The sequence below is a fragment of the Mustela lutreola genome, chromosome 13 (genome assembly GCF_030435805.1).
Source record: "Mustela lutreola isolate mMusLut2 chromosome 13, mMusLut2.pri, whole genome shotgun sequence".
NCBI lineage: Eukaryota > Metazoa > Chordata > Mammalia > Carnivora > Mustelidae > Mustela > Mustela lutreola.
In genome coordinates this window covers 58,209,036-58,214,936 of record NC_081302.1, presented here as the reverse complement: position 1 = coordinate 58,214,936, position 5,901 = coordinate 58,209,036, and positions in this window count along the sequence as shown.

Here is a 5,901-nt window from a genome sequence, read left to right as displayed (position 1 = left end):
AGTAGTTTATTATGCAGCATTGCTAACCAGAATGGTAAGGCATTGGTTAAGTAAAATATCCTACATCCATTGAATGAAACTCCATACAGCTGTTTAAAAATAAAAGATGGTGTTGTTTTTGAAATAATACATATAGGACCCTACTTCATTTTGTATTTTTTAAATTTAGTTTCAACCTTACTGAGGTATAATTGACAATTGTGATCCAGTTCATGAAAGAGAGAAATAAAGATAAACAAACATTGCATATGAGTCTTATGAACTTTCTAGAAACCAATTTAATAATATATGTATTTCAAGAGCAGTAAGAATCCAAAACAGTTGACCCAATAATACCTTTCGTAGGAATATATATTTTGTATTTTAAAACTACATATATAAATCTAAGAATGATTCTTTTAAAAGGTCAACTAAAAAAAAAAAATCCCCTTTGAATGAAAGACTAAAGCAAAAAGAAAAAGAATACAAACATTAACACTTAAAAAGGGAGAAAGTATGATAACCACAGGAGTGAAGATTTAAATTTTCTTAATGATACAAAAAATATAAAACCTGGATAAAATAGATAGCCCTTTTTTTTTTTTAAAGATTTTATTTATTTATTTGAGAGAGAGACAGTGAGAGAGAACATGAGCGAGGAGAAGGTCAGAGAGAGAAGCAGACTCCCCGTGGAGCTGGGAGACCGATGCAGGACTTGATCCCGGGACTCCGGGATCATGACCTGAGCCGAAGGCAGTCGTCCAACCAACTGAGCCACCCAGGCGTCCCTAGATAGCCCTTTTTAAAAACATAAATTTTCAAAAATTTTAAAAGGAATTTAAAAATCTAATCATGATAGAAGGTGAAAAAGATTTCACTGCTGCTTCCAAAAAATTGTCAGGCACAAAAAGTTTTGCATGCAAGCGTGTTCAAATCTTAAATGAACAAAAGCCCTATCAGAGAAATTAAATTAAATTCTCTCTTAGCCAATAGGATTACTGGTGATTTAATTTTCTTTTTCCATTATGCTCTATTTTCTAAGTGTTCTACTTTTCAAATGTATTTTTTCTATTACTAATATAATTAGTATTATATATAATACAACAAAAATGTATTAAAAATTTGGATGAATCTAACTGAAATCATGAGAATGGGAATATGTAATTTTGTATGCAATGTTGAAATCAGAGAAAGGCAAGGTGAAGGTGGTACTAACTTGGCTGGGGACGCTGAGATCTTGAGAAAGCAGTAAGAACAGAAATGTCGCCTGCTCCTCAGGCCAAAGCTCCTGGACCCAGAGATAGGCCCCTTTGTCCGAAAGACAAGGCTTCAATCAGTGCAGTGCCCTGGGGGTGCAAGTCTGGTTCTCTGGGCTCCAGAGCAGAGCCAGACAATCAAGAGGCTCTCCCTAGGCTGTCACTGCAAAAAACTGGGGCACCAGACCGTGTAAAAGCTCCCCTCTTCAGATCCTGAGGCTGTGGAGTGTGGCAGAGGGAGAGCTCCAAGACGGCACCCACCGAAGAAAGGTGGGTGCCAAGAAAGGTCTAGAGAAAAAAAAATCTTGGAAAATGGTGCCCACCAACAGCTCTGTCTCTAAAAGTATCCCAACTGGCCCTCGGGAGGTGCTTTAAAATTAGCACATAAGGGGTGCCTGGATGGTACGATGGTTGGATAGAGTCCCACCACAGGTTCTGCGCTCTGCACCCTCCCCCACCAACTCCACTTGCATGTCGGCGAGCGCACCTAAAATCTTTAAAAAATAAAATTAGCAAATGAATCCCCTCCCTCAAATTCTGGGTACTTTTCAAAGAGCTGTTTCTGCTCTGGGACCTGGGGCCCCTGAGTCTGTGGAGCCCATTTAAAGCCTGTTCTACCCGGCGCCTGAGTGGCTCAGCGGGTTAAGCCTCTGCCTTTAACCCAGGTCATGATCCCAGGGTCCTAAGATTGAGCCCCTCATGGGGCTCTCTGCTTAGCAGGGAGCCTGCTTTTCCGTCTCTCTCTGCCTGCCTCTCTGCCTGCTTGTGATCTCTGTCAAATAAATAAATAAAATCTTTAAAAAAAATAAAATAAAATAAAATAAAGCCTGTTCCTCAGCTCCATTCTGGCCTCATAGACTTGAGCCGGTTCATTTTCTAATCCAGATGTTTTGCGGGTTCCTTTCTCAGGTGCAGGTCTTAAAAGGTGGGGGTGCCTGATGTGGGGTAGAAACTCTACACTCCTAAGGGAGACACTTCCGGCTTGGGGGAGTCCTTCTGATCGGGAAGCGCTGTGGGAGGGAGGGGAAGGGTGAGATTGGGTCTTAGCCTCTCCTACCTGTTCCCATGTCTTCTTTTGGCCAAGTGAACGGAGTTGCTCAGCTTGTTTTCAGGTCTTTTTCAAAGGAAATTGCGCCATATGTAACTGCAGATTCCCTGTGTCTGTGGGCAGGAAAGGAGCTCAGGTCTTAATGAGGTCGCCAGCTTGAACCATTTCCCAGGACTTTCTCTAGGACTGGAAGCTTGTATCTTTTGATCCACTTCACCTTTCGCCCATTTGCCAGCCCCCAACAGCTTAACTCTGGCAACTACCAGTCTGTTCGGTATATCTATCTATCTATCTATGGGCTTGGGGGGGATATATATATATATATATATATATATATATATATATATATATATTTTAAGATTCTACATGTAAGAGTGTGATCATATGCATGTGAGACAGTCTTGGCCTTTCTCTGACTTATTTCACTTAGGATGATGCCCTCAAGGCCCATCCATTTTGTCACAAATGGCAAGATTTCCTTCTTTTCGAGGCTAATTAGTAATTCCATTGTGTGTATATATGCACCACATTTCTTTATCAATTCACACATGGGGCACTTGGGTTGTTTTCTTCGGGTCTTAGCTGTTACAATACTGTAATGAACACGACAGGGAGGGGACGGCAGGTGCAGCGGTGTTGCACGGTGCAGATATTTTTTCAAATTAGTGTGTTTCCTTTGGGTAAATTCCCAGAAACAGAATTGCTGGATCATAGGGTAGTTCTATTTTTAACATTCTAAGAAACCTCCATACTGTATTCCACAGCAGCTACACCAATTTACACTCCCACCAACAGCGCACAAGTGTGCCTCTTTCTCTGCCTCCTCACTAACACTTGTTACTGCTTGTCTTTGATTCTAGCCGCTCAAGCCTTGTGAGGTGGTATCTCGTGGTTTTGATTTGCATTTCTCTGATAATTAATGACATTGAGCACCTTTTCATGTACCTGTTGGCCATCTGTATGTCACTCTTGATCTTTCCAAGACAAATAAGGAGTAACAGGTACTTTGAATGTGTGGTAGAAAAAAAAAAAATACAGGTTTTAGGATGTAAGCAAGTTAAAAAATGACATTGGGAAATAAAAAGGAAAACGGTCTGTGGGATTTAGACATTTGTCAATATGAGCGTGGGAGTTAATAATCTTTGCTTAGGTTCATTTGTACTCATTCTACTGTACTGTGTGGTTAGAATTAAGAAAACAAAGTTGAGATGTGATTCTGGCATAGGGCTACACATTTGCAATACTGGGTTATGTTTCCCTGGTTCAAAATCTGTTCCTCAGTGATACACGTTTAAAAACTCAATTTTGCAAGGTGGGTATCACATTCAGAGGTGACCAGTCTCTTAGAGAATGAATCACCCCAGTTAGGTTCTCCAGAGACTAATGCATTTTTAACATAAATTCTGATTTATTAAATAATAATGAAGGCTCTTCTTCTCTAAAATGTCACTAGATGAGAACAGAATCAGAATAAAAGGAGTTTTGAAAAACGTTTATCTAGGCCAGCTTTTCTCAAATAGGAGCAAATTGTTTGGCAGTATCTAGAGACATTGTGGGCATCACAGCTTGCGGGTAAAGGAAGTCCTGTTGCCCTTTAGTGGGCAGAGGGCAGGGATGCTGTTAATCATCCTACAATGCACAGGGTAGCTCTCCACAGCAAAGAACTATCTGGCCCTAAATGGCAATTGTGTCAAGGTTGAGAAACGCTAATCAAGTCTGTGGAAAAGTCGTAAGAACACTTCACAAGTAGGACAGTGCTGATGCCCTATAGATTATACCATTCTTCGTGTATAGTGCCTTTTCCAGGCTCTCTAAAAATCATCTTCTTTCTCAAAGACCTTAAGCAGAATTGAGTTTTTCTCATTCATTACATTTCTTTATTGACTCCCTAAGATTACATCCTATTTATTTTAGTTCAGAGTCCTTAAATATTCTCAACCACATATTTACAGAGAATTTTTGGTCTATTTCTTTAAATAGTTAATATTCATCCATTTTTAAATACCAGATTCATTTTAGAAACATCAATCTTGATTTATTATTTCAGCTTAATTTGCCTCCATGCATACACATATATATGTGTATGAATATATAGAAAATATTCCAAAGAAGAAACAGAAATTTACTGGATCTATTGTAATAATATTTATGTTGAGCTAAAGAAATTTTAGTCCTGGTTATGATCATACTATATTTGTAACACAAGAACTCTTTCATAAAAGACTATATGCTCATAATTGTTAGGCTGGTCTGTATCCCACAACAATCATTTTATTAAATAAACACCCTTTAACTTTCTTCAAGTATATCTTACCAGTTCTAAATAATTTGCATACATGGGTATTCTTTTCAGTTATGAAACTCAATTTGAAGAACATTCCCTTTTCAGTGATTTATATTTAAAAGTAATAGAAAGCAAAAAGAAATTTTCACTTCAATAGTTTCTCAGAATACAATCTTTATTTTGAATAGTATACATTATTTTGGGACTAAGTCGCAACTGATCCACAGTTCCACAGGTTCAGGCCACAGGTTAGGTCAGTTCACAGGTCATTATGGCAAAAATGGGCATGAGCCACAGGACATTGTCTTGCATCCATGTTTATACTGTCAGCTCCCACAAAGGTCGTTTCAGCTACAAGTCCTTTCCTCCGGGTCAGCCCCATGATCTGCAGGGCTCAGTGCAATAAGAAAATATGGGAACACTTTGTTAAAAAATTATTAACAACGTGGTACAGGAAATAATTACACCAAGCAGAGAATTAAACCAAGTGCAGGGTCCTTCTGAGATAAGCACCTTGTTCTATGGCTTACACCCCCATGAAACCAGTCCTGCCTTTCAGATTGTATTATTTACACTCAGTCTAGCTGTTGGGTTTAAAAAAAAAAAAAAAAGTTTTTTGTGATCACATTTAATTTTCTCAAAAAGCAAAGTACACACATGATCAGTTAAATAAAGTCAAAGAATAAAAAAATTAAGCGATTTGCTGTAAGTTATCAACCAGCAACTATTAATTCAGAGAAGGGAGAAAAGGAAACATTGGTGGAGTGTGTCTCCTATGTATCTGCCACTGGAGATTTGAAAATGACGCTTCATGTGGATGCGAGGATGAATGAAATAGGTGAAGGGGATTAAGAGTACATGTCTCCTGATGAGCACCGAAGTATTTATAGAACTATTGATCATACTGTACACCCGAAATTAATATAACATTATGTTAACTACATTGGAATTAAAACAAAATAAAAAATTAACAAAAAATTAAAATGACGCTTGCTGAACTCCAGCTAAGTAGGTGAACTAGAAGGATTTATGGGTTGGGGGCTCCCAGACACTATAACATAATCTTGTTTTAAAATAATCTCAAAGACTACTTGGAAGTGCTTTCCACCACTTAACTGGGGCCAGACCTCAGGCCTCTGGGAAGAGCCTGAGCCCGCGGGGGCAGGCTGGTCTCCGACCGGGAAGTCCACACCAAGAGCAGCAGGAGGGGGTCTCGAAAGAATTGGGCCAGGAAGTGTTTGGTGAGGCAGGATGGAGCCTTGGGGGCGGAGCCGCAGCTGGGGCGGGGCCCCGGAGAAGGGACGCAGGGGGTGGGACCCGAAAGTGGGCGGGCC